Source organism: Aedes albopictus, chromosome 3, assembly GCF_035046485.1.
Source record: "Aedes albopictus strain Foshan chromosome 3, AalbF5, whole genome shotgun sequence".
In the NCBI taxonomy this organism is placed as follows: Eukaryota; Metazoa; Arthropoda; class Insecta; order Diptera; family Culicidae; genus Aedes; species Aedes albopictus.
The window spans coordinates 250,203,784-250,219,356 of NC_085138.1; positions in this window are offsets into that span (position 1 = coordinate 250,203,784).

Genomic DNA, 15,573 nt, shown 5'->3' on the forward strand with positions numbered 1-15,573 from the left:
ATGATATCGACCAATATTTTAACGAATTAAAGTTTAAAATTCAAAATTCCAATGCAATAGCGAAACAAAACCTAATCGATAATAAACAAAAACGTCAAAGCATAGCCAACAAAAATATACATCCAATTTCATTAAACGTAGGAGATAGAGTATACATTAAAAACGAAAACAGAAAGAAGTTAGACTCATTTTATATAGGTCCTTACATAGTAGATAAAGTAGAAGATACAAATTGCACCATATCACATCCAAACACAAACAAAGTGTCAACAGTTCATAAGAATAGAATAATTAAAGCATAATCAAAAAAAAAATTTGTCCTTTTTTTTTGTCAAAAATTTACAATTTTTTTTCTTAAGGAGGGAGGTGTAGCATACTAATTATTCCAAATTAACAATCATAAAATTACACTGATTAGGGTTTCCCAAATGGTCAACGACGGGAAATACCGACTTACTTTCTTACCTCTTCGAGTTGTAAAAACCCAAACAACCTTTTTACCAACAAACAAAAAACCCATCGCTTTTAACCTTTCTTTCAACCGTCAACAAAAAAACCCATACGTAACGGCACTGCAATGCCAAGGCAATGAACAATAAACTTACCTTTTAGATAAACATCACTTACCTGTAAAAACATCACCAGACTGTTGTACAAACAGCTACCTAGGCTAAGAGAAATGTGTAAACATAGTATATAAGATATAGTGAACATTAAAGACACATGATTCGTGAAGTTCAAGTTTAACTGAGCGGACACGCTGTCCGTTGTTTTATTCCTCAAGTTGTGACGTTCACCGCCAATCCTCTCTGGGTTTCTTCCGACCAGAACACCAGCGAACACGATGTTCGAAATGATTGTTGTTTAACTGCTAAAGTGTTATTATAGGCCGATACCGTCGCAGTTGCCGAATCCGCCGAGCGAGACGAAGAATTATTTCGTTCAATTATACATTATATTGTTTCCGACCAGAACACCTTCACGGATTTCTTCAGAATTCCCCGGGATTATTTGTCCCGAATTTCATCTTGAGATTTCTCTGAAAATTTCTTTGAGAATTTCTCCAGGGGTTTTTTTCCGAAGCATTCACCTGGAGTTTTTCAAAAGATTTTGCCAAGAATTCTAATAATTGCTCAGAAGTATTATTGTATGTTGCTTTCATAACAAAACGCGCTGCCAACTTCCAATCGGCATTTCTGAATCATCGCAATGAATCAAGCACCACTTCTGCTGCTGTTTGTGTTAGTGAGATCGGAGAAACGTCAGACTCCCGCCTGCTGATTGGCTGCGCCGACTCTGGCGACGGTTTCATCCGCGACGGATTCAAATTGTCGCCTTCGATAAGGGGGGAAACCGTCAATACTTTGGAATTTCTAAGAAGATTGTGCCAGGAGTTCTTTTGAAGACTTCTCCAGGGTATCGAAGGGTTCCTCCAGAACTTATAAATGTTTTCCCAAATATTATTTAAGAAATTTTCAGAGGATTCGTTCTGAAATTTCCTTCCTAACTGAATACAAAAGTGGAACAAAACAAAAGGACAGATCATTATTATCGAATTGTCGCTTTGATTTCAATACTTGTTACTGTTGTGCTATTGTTAATAAGTTGATCAATAGTACAACAATAACAAAACTTGTATTTCAACAAAACATGTTATTGAAATGTGATTGAGTGAATGTATATCAATAGATTGATTATAACTAAATGAGATTGTCCAACAAAATTTGTTATGGAAAAGCTATGCCTTGATAATCAAATAATAACAAAACAATATATAAAAATAGGTTATGTGATTTTGTAGTTATTAATTTGATATTCTCCGCTGCTCGGGTGGGATTTCACGGGTTTACATCGGATTCCAGGGGCATTGCATGTGATTTCTGGGGCGTTCCAGGGCTTTTAAAGGATGTTCCATGGGATTTCAGAAGCATTTTTGAACTTTGGAGGCGTTCCAGAGGTTTTCAAAGAGTTTCAGGGGTGTTCCATGATTCACTCAAAGTGCAATTTTTCGGTAATACCAATCCGTGTGGTCAATTAAAAATTTCAAATAACTCAACGTACATAAGTACAGATGGGTAAATTATTGGCTAAATTGTGAAAAAATCTACAGCTCAGGTGAGATTTGAACTCGTCGTGAGTTCAAATCTCACCTGAGCTGTGGATTTTTTCCCAATTTAGCCAATAATTTACCCATCTGTACATATGTACGTTGAGTTATTTGAAATTCATAAATGTTCCATGATGTTTCAGTGGCGGTCCTGAAGTTTTCAAAGGGTTTCAGGGGTGTTACATAGGTTTTCATTGATCATTAGGGTGTCTCATGGTGTTCCATGAGTTTACAAAAGGTTTTAGAGGGTTTGAAGGGGTTTCAGGGTCATTTCTGGATGTGTCAGGGGCGTTACAGGTTTTTTTATTGAATGTCAATGGCGTCCCTGGGGTTTGTATGGGATTTCAAGAGGTTTGAGGGGTATTACTGGAGGTTCAGGGACGTTTCAGGGGTTTTCAAGCGGTTAAAGGCCATGGAAACATATTTTGTTCATTCAAAACAAAAATATTTATGTTTATTTGGTAAACCAATAAAATGTTTCATACCAAAATTTCAGTGTTTAAAACCATATCAATAACATAGTGATTTCTACAAGGCGCCTCCCGTTCCGCCATTGAAATCATAAAAAAAACTTCTAGCTGCAAGATCGAAGAAGATTTCCTTCTTTAAAGTTTCCCCAAAAATTTCCACGAAATCCCATTGTTCTCGGGAGCGTATGTGACTTTTAAAATATGCATTTTCTAAGCCAAGGGGGGGGGGGTGGCCTATGGTCATTTTTTGTCCGAAATTAATAAAATCTGCTTCAAATCTGATGTTTGAATTGTTTCAAACAGTTTTGTTTTGTGTTTCGAACAAATTGTTTTTGAATTAACTGTATTTTTTTCTGCGTGAGCCGTTGGCTCCATCTGATAACCCCAAACGCCACTGCCCCGAAAGTCACTACCCAAGTAACAATCCTAACTCTATTTGGTTTTATTTGTTTTTATGATAGTTTTATCGGAACATTGCATATTCTAGTTGATCTTATCGGAGTTTCAGCTGAGCACAACTATTCTTCATCAAAATGTGGTTTTAAAAACACCTCCAATAATACTTGAGGTTCAGTTCATAAAACCATAAACACAACAAGAACTGTTGAACTTATTATCAGTTTTATAAGGTTCTTGTAGTTATCTTCAATCATCCGTTCTTGATCAAGAGCAACTGTTCTCGCAAAAGAACAGTTCGGTTCATGAAAAATACAAGAAAAAACTCAAGCATCAGATTTTGATTCTCATCGTTCCATTACTGCTGCCAATCAAGAACACCTACCCGGAAACCCAACCGCGACGCGGTGCAGTGCCAAGTTCATCCGGTTGCAACATCCGAAATGAGGTTGGTTTGGTCATCCAGGACGTCGATTCCCTTGTTATCGGGAGTCAAATGATCGACCTGCAAAATCACTTACCTGTTGGAAGTGCTGACCGGAGGAATAAGGCGCTGAACCACATTAAGGCCGGTTCCCGAAAACGGTCTGCCTGGTTGGCAACGGTACCGTGCTGATGATTAAATTTATCGCACGAAGCTCACAAAATCCACCGCGGTGCGATAATTTGTTGTTTGTTTACAATCTGGCGTACATGATTTATGACGTTCTCGGCGGAGTTTGCATAAACCTACATCAAGAACGTTATAAACCTGAGTACTCTTGAGAAATACTTCTTACCCTTGCATAAGATGTAATAAATTTAAGACGTTCTTGATGAAGGCCAACCAGGCTGCATTGAGAACGTTATAAATCCTAGTATTCTTGAGTTATGCTTTTAGCTCTGGCATGAGTTGAAAGAAATTTAAGACGATCTTATGGTGATGTTGATTAAAACCATCGATGATGGACCAACCACCGGCCTAGATTTCAATAGAAGCCATGTTGAGAAAACTCATGAGCAATGTTCGCATGACCAGGAATAATATTTTTAAATATTTTATTAGTGCGTTATAATGGAAGCGCGTTGCAATTTTTGGAAGTATCTTGCAACATATATACACACTTAAAACAGAATGCCGAGATCGGCTGTGCGGATCTCGGTTAAAGCTCATTTGCTGAGATCTCGGTTAAACGCTTGACGTTTAATGTTTGATGATAGCGGCACCCATGGGTGCTGCTATGAATAAACTTGACTTTTTGCTGATATCTCAGTTAAATTGCGATTGCCGAGCGCTCGGCTGTGCGGATCTCGGAAATAGAATGAAAATTAGCCGAGCTCAACTGAGTGTGTACGATGAATTTTTCATGGCATTTGGCATCCTTGCTACATCCCGGAAATATTTCCATTTTGTGTAAAATTAATCCCGATTTCAATAATGTGTCATTTTCATTGTGTTTTTAATTTCAATTTAATTCACCAAACTTTTCTGCATCAGCAACGACACTGACAAATTTATTATCGATAAAACACTTGAAGATTTCTACAAGGAGAGAGCAATTCGCCTTGAGGACAACTTGGGAAGTACAACAAGTTTTAACAGAAATTTAAAAAACAATTCTCCAAGAGCATCTTAGGATGGGCCTCTTTGATCTTATGGTGGGTTTATGGTTAAGTTGATGTCGTGTTGTAGAGCAATTTGGTTTATGCATGGTTTTAAAGAACAGGCGTTGAAGAATACTTCAAAAGTATTATAAAATTAATTTTGTTACTTGGGTACCCCGAATGGGCCATTACCCCGAATCATTCAGAAGATCGACACAAAAGTTTGGGCGGATAGGGATTGATGAAGGTGGTTATAACGGGTGGCCACTAAATAACGGGAATGCTTTTAGCAGCTGATTAAAAACAATAGAAGCGTCCATAGAGTAAACATTTTTTAGACAAAACCATCGTCTATCTATCCACAAAGTCAGCGTATTTTTTATTTTGTGTCAACTTATTCTGTTCTGCAGAAAACGACATTGAAACAGGAAGCACTACCAAAACGCCTTGGACGGCTCTACTGATTGCTCAAAACAACCGTAAAAAAAGTTAATAGTAAACCATTATAAAACTAGAACCCGCCCGGTTTTGAATGAATTCCACATTTCGGCATCCCAAGAAACAGATCCTGAAGGAAATAGAGGAAAACTAGCAAAACCAATAAGCATGATATCATTTCACATAATAAAATCTTCTTTTGTGACATGGGCTGGATAAATCAATAGAATGCCTTGTTATATAACAAATATTTACATCAAATCACATTTACACATTGAACAACATGTAAATGGTTCGTTATAAAAAAAATAGCACAAAAAAAGTTCAACAATGAACCGCAGTGCACAAATTACATCGACACGTTTTGGTGATATAGAAAAATAACATTTTTTGGAAATTTCTATAAATGTCATTTACGGGAAAAGGCTACAACCAAAGCAAAAAAAAAAACTAGTCAGTATCCCCATTTTTTCTCATTACTGTTTGAGTGTGTAGATGCTAAAGGTAGCTGAGAAACCATTTATTTTGACCAACGATTTCACAGACGCAGAAAATGCGTGAAAGTAAACTCTGAAATGTCGTACAAAGCAGTTGCTCCAACATCACTGCAAAAAAATACTGTACAAATTACTACGTTCAACTTTCTTAAATTTTATATTTTCCATGGACGTACATTGTTAAACCTTTATGATAGTTAAATTCAGATTGCCATTTTTAAAGATCATATATTTTTAAGAGCACATTCAAAGCATTCCCGTTATTTAGTGACCACCCGTTAAGTTAGAAACTAGGTAAGAAAAGAGTAATCAGTAACTGTCTCTATGTTAGTTATATTCTAAAACAGACGATTTAGGCATCGATTTTTTTCGTTCTTTTGAACTTGGCAGTGAAACTGTTATGAACTTTTGCTTCTTTTCAACAGAGACAATTCTTTCCAGTTATAGTTTTTTTTGTTTATTTGTTGTCGAACTACTAACTCCATAGGGGATTTGCTCTTCTTGGAAATTAAGTTTTTGAGAAATGACTAGCGGCCTAACTGACAACTTGATCTGATATTTTTCTTTCTTTTGAGAACAGACTTTTCCTCCGAGGCCTGCTATTCGATCGATCTTACATTTATTCGGCCTAATGACCATTCCCCTCAATGTTCTTGACTATGCTGGAGTACAACGATCCAGTTCACATATAAACTCATTATCTTGATTGAGTCTATCAGTATGCATTGGCTGTGGCCCTACGGCGAAGAATTGCTTCTATACTATTTGCCGGTATGCCCCATTTTTCGGAAATTTCAGCCAAGCAAAATGTTCATAGTCATTGACTGAAAACAGCACGAATTTGAATGATTCTGCACAGAAAATTCAAAACAAACTAATTCATTTTCGCTCTCCCTCTTCACACAGTCAGTCAATTCGTAGTCATTGAATATGAAGCCGATCGAGAAACACCTTCATAATTACCTACGTTTATGGCTACGATTCCATCCAAAAAAGCTCCATGTTGAGGCGCCGCAGTGCCTCAAACGGGAAGCTCTTGGATTTCTGGCGGGATGGAGTCTCGCAAGACCTGGGGTACCAGAAATCCTCCGTTGATCCGGCTCGAAGGACCAAATCACAGAGAAACAGACGTAACACATAGAACAAATTTCATTAAAAAACATCGTCACGAAAACGTAATCGCCCAATGCTAAATGTACTGTGCTTGGCCGGGCCGCCACTAGATGGTGGTAGTGAGCAAACGTCAAACAGGAGCAAAAACGATACCAGCGCCGTGAGTGGTCAATCGACCTACTACTGAATATTTGAATCAACTGTTAAAAAGGTGATCGATGGGAAGCGATGAGAGTGTGACGTCTGTTTCTCTGTGACCAAATGTTTGGGGCTCCGCAGTGCCTCAAACGGGGAATTTCTTTCCGCAGAAAGAAAACACAGGTTTACACTTAAACCACTTTATTCTACTCCAAACTTTGCGTTGTCGAAGCCACGCAAACGCTTTTACACTTCTACTTCGCGTTGTCGAAGCCACGCGAACGCTTGTACACTTCCAAATTATCCTTCACTTCTTGACCGTTTGCCGGGTCAAATCAGACTATTTCTCTGTCGGCATTGCGATGCTGCTTATATAGTCCCTCAGAGTGCTTCTGGAATGTTCTATAACTTTCCCGGATAGAACATTCAGGAACTTTCCTCCATTCTGGCTGCACTGCTCAAACGAAGTCACTCGCGGTCACTCACGAGCGGCCTGCACATGTGGCACATGTTCGTCCAACTGGGTGCCGCCGCGATGACGCGCGCTCGCTCACAGCTGTCATCATCAATCATCATCGGTGGTGAGTGGTCCCGCGCTGTCGCCGTGTTTACATTTGTGGGAGCTGGAATGGCGTTGCTCAGTCTTATAGGAGTAAACGGGGCACCAAAGCGTTTATGGGAAAGTGGGTCACTTTCGCCATGGGCGCGATGGGCGCGAACACTCCACAACAATCAAATGGGTAAAAATCTGTGTAAAGCACCGTTAAATGTAATCGAAACGTTAAAATTTTATCAGCAATTTAACACCTTGTAAGATGTTTACAAATATTCATTCAGTTCACAAGCGAGTATCGAGCAGCTGAATATGAATATGCAAGCAAGTGAATGAAAATTGCCGCGAGGTGAACTTCAGCTCGTTCGCTCGATAATTTTGCGCCCTGCCTGAGAACCAGTCTTCCCAAACGAACACCAAACTCGCTAAGTACTGCTGTATTTATACTCCGCCTGTACTCTGACTGTGCGTTCGTACCGCAACACACAAATCAGTACCTGTCACGACGAGACCCCTCGTTGCGGTTCAACTGTGGCCGGTCAACAAAGCAGCCGAACGATCATAAGCGTAGACGTAAGGGAGAACAATAAAACTGTATCGCAGGCTCCCTATGAATGACTGTCTAATGTCAACAATGATACAGCGATTTCCACGCAACAGATAAAGTGCATTACAGCTAGTTTCTATCCTAAATTATTAAAAACTAAGTGAATTGTACTTTCGAGCTTATTTCTACTATTTCTAAGTTAGTCTAAGCATTTTTCTGGATCTCATGCAGTAGTTACTTAACGCTAAATTTGTGAATTCATCCTAGTTAGTACTACATGCAGGTAACATATGTGGCCTTACAGAAACCTGTTGAATTCTAATATGTAATCGCTTAAATTTAGATCAAACTCACTTTATCTACCGACACAAGATACTCCCAGCACTGAATTCGATAGGCTAGGCTACGAATCTCCGAGCCCGTAAGTAATCATTTAATGCTAAGAAGCAATACGAACGGGCAATTAAACCAACCTTAATTTAACCCAGCATAATCGCTATACGCTATCGACCGTATCGTAACCGGACTTTGGAACTCGAGGGTTCACCAAAAATTGTATGTATGCCTTTGACGAGAACATTTGGTGGAAATAATTAAATTAAACGTTTATTTTAGCTGAAAGCTTACCACAACAACAATCACGGGTTTGCTAAACAGATTTTGAGAATCTCCTCACAGTCCACAGAACATCCTTTCAGAATTTTTGTGAAGATCACAATGGAAGGACAACTCGATACTACTGGGTCGAACTGCAAGGCGTGTGACCGTTCGGACTCGGCCGATGCCCACATGGTGGCCTGCGACAGTTGCCATTTGTGGGAACATTTCGCTTGTGCGGGCGTAGATGAATCAGTCAGAGATCGTAAGTACGTATGTAAGGATTGTACCGCAAAGGTGGCCGGGAGTAAAACGAAACGATCGAAGAACCTAACCGCTGACAATAGGTCCACCAAGACAGCTGGTGGAAGATCAGCGAAGAAGGGGCAGAAGAACCCGTCTATTCCGGCGAGCCAGACGTCAAGTGCCCGGGCTGCCGTTTTGGATGCGCAGATGAGGGTATTAGAAGAGGAAAAGGCGATGAAAGAGCAGGAATTGAGGGAGCAGGAGGAACTACAGCGGCGAGAGTTGGAGGAAGAACAACGTCAAATCGAAGAGAAAAGGCAACTAATGGAAGAGGAGCGACGATTGCGTCAGCGCAAGTTGGAAGAGCAACGAGCCATTCTTGCGAAACAGCATATGATTCGTAGAGAATCACTGGAAAAGAAAAGTGAGCTGATAAAAATGATGTCAGAGGGCGGCAGTACCACGAGTTCAATCCCGGACTCGCAGGAGAAGGTTAAGAGCTGGTTAGCGGATCAACAGCAGACCCACGGAAGATCTTTGGGCAAGACGGCACAGGAACAAGAAGCTAGTACTGGTCTTCGTCTTGTGAACTCCCAAGACCCGATTCGGTCCTCGATTCGTGACTCCAAACGAGAGAACCCGATTCCTAGAACAGCTCGTTCTGAAATAATCATACAACCATTCCGACAATACGTAGCACACTCTCAACCACACTTCCAACAAAACCATCAACCTGCAATCCAGCCACTTCACCAGAATCAACCGTTGCATCATCAGCAACAGCTATGCCTACCGCCGTCGCGGTTGCAATACCACGATCGATTGGATGCAATTCAGTCTTCAGTGCATGAACAGATGTCACCGCAGCACGCAGAATGGTCAAATCGCCCCGTTCCACCGTCACAGTATCACGGCGCTCCAAATGCAATACCTCATCAGTTGGACCGGCAGTCACGGTGTCTTCAGCAGGAAATAGTGCCTCCGCATGCTCCAGCTGAGCAGCCGATGGTAGATAGACAGCCAACAGCGCTACACACCCAGCAGATTGCAGCACGACAGGTCGTTGGGAAACAACTTCCTAAGTTCGACGGGAACCCGATTGACTGGCCTATGTTTATCAGCAGTTATGAACAGTCTACTGCTGCATGTGGGTACACAAGAGCTGAAAATCTCATCCGCCTTCAGCAGTGCTTAGCAGGTCATGCGAAAGAATCCGTGTGCAGCAAACTTCTCCTACCCGAAAGTGTGCCTCACGCTATAGAAACGCTCCGAATACGATACGGCCGTCCGGAACTGCTACTGAAGTCTCTTCTAGAAAAGGTTCGACGCACACCAGGACCAAGGCAGGACAGGCTAGAGACGGTGATCGAATTCGGATTAGTAATCGGTAACTTTGTTGATCATCTCCGAGCGGCGCAGCTACAACAGCACCTATCCAACCCGATGTTGATGCAAGAACTAGTCGATAAGTTGCCAGGCCCGATGAAAATGGAGTGGGCTTCCTTCAAGAGCCAATACCCTTTGGCAGACCTTGCGACATTTGGGCTGTTTATGGAAAAACAAGTAGCAGCGGCAAGTGAAGTCAGTTTCGAGCTGCCGGCGCAAGATAGGAGTTTCAAGAACGAGAAGCATAGAGGAAAGGAAAGCGTCGGCGTTCATGCCCATTCGCAGGACGATAGTTTCCGTAACAAATCGGCTTTATCTGGAATTCCTCGAAAACCATCATCAAAAGTATGTGGAGTCTGTACTCGCGAAGGCCACAGGACAGCGGACTGCGCACAATTCAAGGAAATGGACAGCGATGAACGTTGGAAGATTATCCAGAAGAAAGGGCTGTGCAGAACGTGCCTGAATAGCCATGGCAAATGGCCGTGTAAGTCATGGCAAGGTTGTGCGGTGGAGGGGTGTCGTTTAAAGCACCATACTCTACTGCACGCTTCAACGTCGTCGTCCACAAGCTATTCGTCGAGCCACATGTCTTCAACCAAACCGCAGTCGTTGTTCCGGATACTGCCTGTCGTCCTCTATAATGAAGGTAAAAGCGTCTCTGTATTCGCCTTCATTGATGAAGGGTCGGAGATAACGTTGCTGGAAGATAGCATCGCTAAGCAACTCGGGGTGAAAGGTCATGTGAAGCCCCTCACCCTTCAGTGGACGGGAAATGTTAAACGGAGCGAATCCCAGTCTCAAGAAGTCAACTTTGCGATATCCGGGAAAGGTAACTCGACAAGATTCGATCTTCGTCATGCCAGGACAGTTAGTTGTGTAGTACTACCTAGTCAACGTCTTAACTACAACGAGTTAGCACAGCGTTACCCACACCTCAGAGGCCTACCCATGGAAAGCTACGGCACTGTACAACCTAAGCTTTTGATAGGATTGGACAACCTCCGGCTCGGCGTGCCGTTGAGATTGCGCGAAGGAGGACCAAGCGACCCCATTGCCGCAAAATGTCGCCTTGGATGGACCGTGTATGGTTCAAACAACTCCACTTCTAGCAGAGCATCTCTTAACTTCCACGTCGCAGCAGCTGCCGACCCCGACCGATTGTTGAATCAACAACTTCGAGACTTCTTCACCATCGAAGACAGCGTATTGTTAAATCGGAACGAAATCCTAGAATCAGATGAGGACAGGCGTGCGAGAAAGATACTTGAAGCGACGACACGACGAGTTGGAAACAGCTTCGAAACAGGACTTCTGTGGCGAACGGATAACCCAGCATTTCCCAGTAGTTACCAGATGGCTATGAACCGTCTTATTGGTCTTGAACGGAAATTCGTTAAGGAGCCATCACTAGGAGATCGCGTACGTGAGCAGATTCATGACTATGAACGCAAGGGCTACGCACATAAGGCAACACAAGCGGAGCTGAAGTCTGCTGACAAAAGCCGAATGTGGTTCCTACCGTTAGGAGTGGTCCAGCATCCAAGGAAGAACAAGGTCCGGCTCATCTGGGACGCGAAGGCAACAGTGGAAGGAGTCTCTTTCAATTCGAAACTATTGAAAGGTCCTGATCTACTAACACCCGTGCTTGCAGTACTAAGCTCGTTTCGACAATTTCCTGTAGCTGTGTGTGGAGACATCAGAGAGATGTTCCACCAGATACAAATCAGGGAACAGGACCGTCTTTCCCAATGTTTCCTTTGGCGGGATAGCCCAACCGACGACGTCCAGATCTACATCATGGACGTTGCGACTTTCGGATCAACTTGCTCGCCGGTGTCTGCTCAATTTATCAAAAACCTAAACGCAGAGCAGTTTTCCGAACAGTACCCGCGTGCGACTGTCGCCATAGTTAAAAAACATTATGTGGACGACTATTTGGACAGTTTCAAAACGATTCAAGAAGCGATTGAAGTAGTGAAGGAGGTGAAATTTGTCCACTCAAAAGGAGGGTTTGACATTCGCAATTTTCTGTCGAACTCCGCGGAAGTATTGCAAGGAATCGGTGTTGTTTCAATGGATACACCGAAGGAATTAGCCTTGGAGAGAGGCGAAAGCATAGAATCGGTACTAGGGATGATGTGGATGCCAAATGAAGACTGCTTTAGATACACGGTAACCCTCAGAGAAGACCTGCGCTTTGTTCTTGACGAGAGTCATGTCCCTACCAAACGAGAAATACTGAAGGTCGTCATGAGTCTTTTCGACCCATTAGGGCTCATCGCCTTCTTCTTAATCCACGGAAAAATCATTATCCAGGGAATCTGGGCTGCGGGTACCGGCTGGGACGAAGCAGTTGATGAGAACTTTTCTCGTCAGTGGCGACAGTGGATTGAGTGTTTCGACCGTTTCGACCTACTGAACACACTCAGGATACCTCGTTGTTACTTTTCGGTGCCAATAACTTGCAGCAGTCGAATAGAAGCTCACGTTTTTGTCGATGCCAGCGAAGCAGCCTACTGTTGCGTCGTATACTTCCGGCATGTTAGCAAAAGTGACGTTCAAGTAGCCCTTGTCGGAGCTAAGAGTAAGGTCGCACCCTTGAAAACCCTCTCAATACCGCGGCTCGAGTTAAAAGCAGCTGTTCTCGGAGTCCAATATCTGCAAACCGTGCTAAACAACCATTCCTATAAGATATCGCAACACTATTTGTGGACTGATTCAACGACTGTTTTAGCGTGGATATTGTCAGATCACCGTCGCTTCCAAAAGTTTGTTGCAGTTCGAGTAGGCGAAATTCTGACGTTGAGCGATCCTCAAGATTGGAGATGGATCCCTACGAAGATCAATGTTGCAGATAAAGCCACCAAATGGGGCAATGGTCCGGAATTCCAAGTAAACAGTCCATGGTTCCGCGGTCCAGCATTTTTGTATCAGGGAGAAGAACACTGGCCTAAACAACGACATCCTGTCTCCACCAAAGAAGAGCTGCGTCCTGTTCACTCTCACTGGACGTCAACACCAGTGATCGATGTCAGCCGGTTCGGCCGATGGGAAAGAATGCATCGAGCAATCGCCTATGTTCTACGGTATCTTGACAACTTACGTAGGAAACGAGCTGGCATTCCTTTGGAGTTAGGTATCCTTAAACAGGATGAATTGAAACGTTCAGAAGAAACATTATGGATAGTTGCCCAAGCAGAACTTTTTGCATCAGAAATTGCTGTTCTATCTGCAACTCAGGGATCACCGGAAGCGCGGCACGGCTGTGTTTCAAAATCAAGTCCTATCTACAAACTTTGGCCATTTCTCGACGACCGCGGAGTTCTTCGGATGCGTAGCCGCATTGGAGCAGCAGTATTCGCATCGGATGAAGCTAAATATCCGGCAATTCTACCCCGATCGCACCCGATCACCAAACAATTAGTCGACTGGTATCATCGTCGTTTCAGACATGCTAACAGGGAAACAGTTACTAATGAAATACGACAACGTTTTGAGATTGCCAAATTGCGCAGTCTCGTAGAGAAGGTGTCCAAGGAATGCATTGTATGTCGTGTGAGAAAGGCCAACCCTAAGCCTCCTGCAATGGCTCCTCTTCCGTCGGCCCGTCTGCAACCCTTCGTACGACCCTTCACTTACGTTGGTCTGGATTACTTCGGGCCACTACTGGTCAGAGTGGGGAGAAATCAGGTTAAACGTTGGGTAGCGATATTTACATGCCTCACAATTCGTGCAGTGCACATCGAGCTGGTGCACAGCCTTTCAACTGAATCATGCATTATGGCCGTTCGTCGATTTGTCGCACGGCGTGGTCCTCCTGCTGAAGTCTATAGTGACAACGGGATGTGCTTCCAAGGCGCCAGCGGAGACCTCACGAAAACAGCTGAAACACTAGCGTCAACATTCACGAGTGCTCAGACGAAATGGATATTCATCCCGCCAGCAGCGCCCCATATGGGAGGCGCATGGGAGCGTCTAGTACGTTCGGTTAAAGTCGCCATCAGTGCATTAGCGGACGCTCCTCGAAAACCGGACGACGAGACTCTCGAAACGATACTTGTTGAGGCAGAATTCATCATCAATTCCCGACCGCTCACCTACATCCCTCTGAAGTCGGCGGATCAGGAATCGCTTACGCCCAACCATTTTCTGCTGGGTAACTCCAGCGGCCTTAAGATATTGCCATCGGAACCAGTCGCACCAAGAACAGCCTTAAGAAACAGTTGGAAATTAGCACAACACATTTGCGACGAATTCTGGCGAAGATGGGTGAAAGAATATTTGCCAGTCATCGCCCGCCGGACAAAGTGGTTCGAGGAAACTCAAGATCTCAAGGTGGGGGATTTGGTCCTGGTGGTTGGATGAGCCGCACGCAATCAGTGGATCCGTGGTCGAGTAGAACGTACCTTCCCAGGACGAGACGGTAGGGTACGCCAAGCATTAGTACGGACCGCTTCTGGACTTCTTCGGCGACCAGTGGTAAAACTCGCAGTTCTCGACGTGTTGGACGATGGTAAACCCAATCCAGAAGTTCCAGACGGTCAGGAGCATCACCAGGGTTTACGGGAGGGGGAATGTCACGACGAGACCCCTCGTTGCGGTTCAACTGTGGCCAGTCAACAAAGCAGCCGAACGATCATAAGCGTAGACGTAAGGGAGAACAATAAAACTGTATCGCAGGCTCCCTATGAATGACTGTCTAATGTCAACAATGATACAGCGATTTCCACGCAACATTTCCAGTGCATTACAGCTAGTTTCTATCCTAAATTATTAAAAACTAAGTGAATTATACTTTCGAGCTTATTTCTACTATTTCTAAGTTAGTCTAAGCATTTTTCTGGATCTCATGCAGTAGTTACTTAACGCTAAATTTGTGAATTCATCCTAGTTAGTACTACATGCAGGTAACATATGTGGCCTTACAGAAACCTGTTGAATTCTAATATGTAATCGCTTGAATTTAGATCAAACTCACTTTATCTACCGACACAAGATACTCCCAGCACTGAATTCGATAGGCTAGGCTACGAATCTCCGAGCCCGTAAGTAATCATTTAATGCTAAGAAGCAATACGAACGGGCAATTAAACCAACCTTAATTTAACCCAGCATAATCGCTATACGCTATCGACCGTATCGTAACCGGACTTTGGAACTCGAGGGTTCACCAAAAATTGTATGTATGCCTTTGACGAGAACATTTGGTGGAAATAATTAAATTAAACGTTTATTTTAGCTGAAAGCTTACCACAACAACAATCACGGGTTTGCTAAACAGATTTTGAGAATCTCCTCACAGTCCACAGAACAGTACCCAAACGTGTACTTATGTTCATAGTTCGTTTCAAACACAAGTTCGAACATATGTACAGTACATGTGTACCGTGCGAAACGAAGTGGGAAGCAATCGTGCAAAAAAGAACTTTCTCGAACGACGATTGACAGTTCGGCACCAATCGTTTGCCAATCCGAACGCCGCTTCGGGTTTCGTTCTC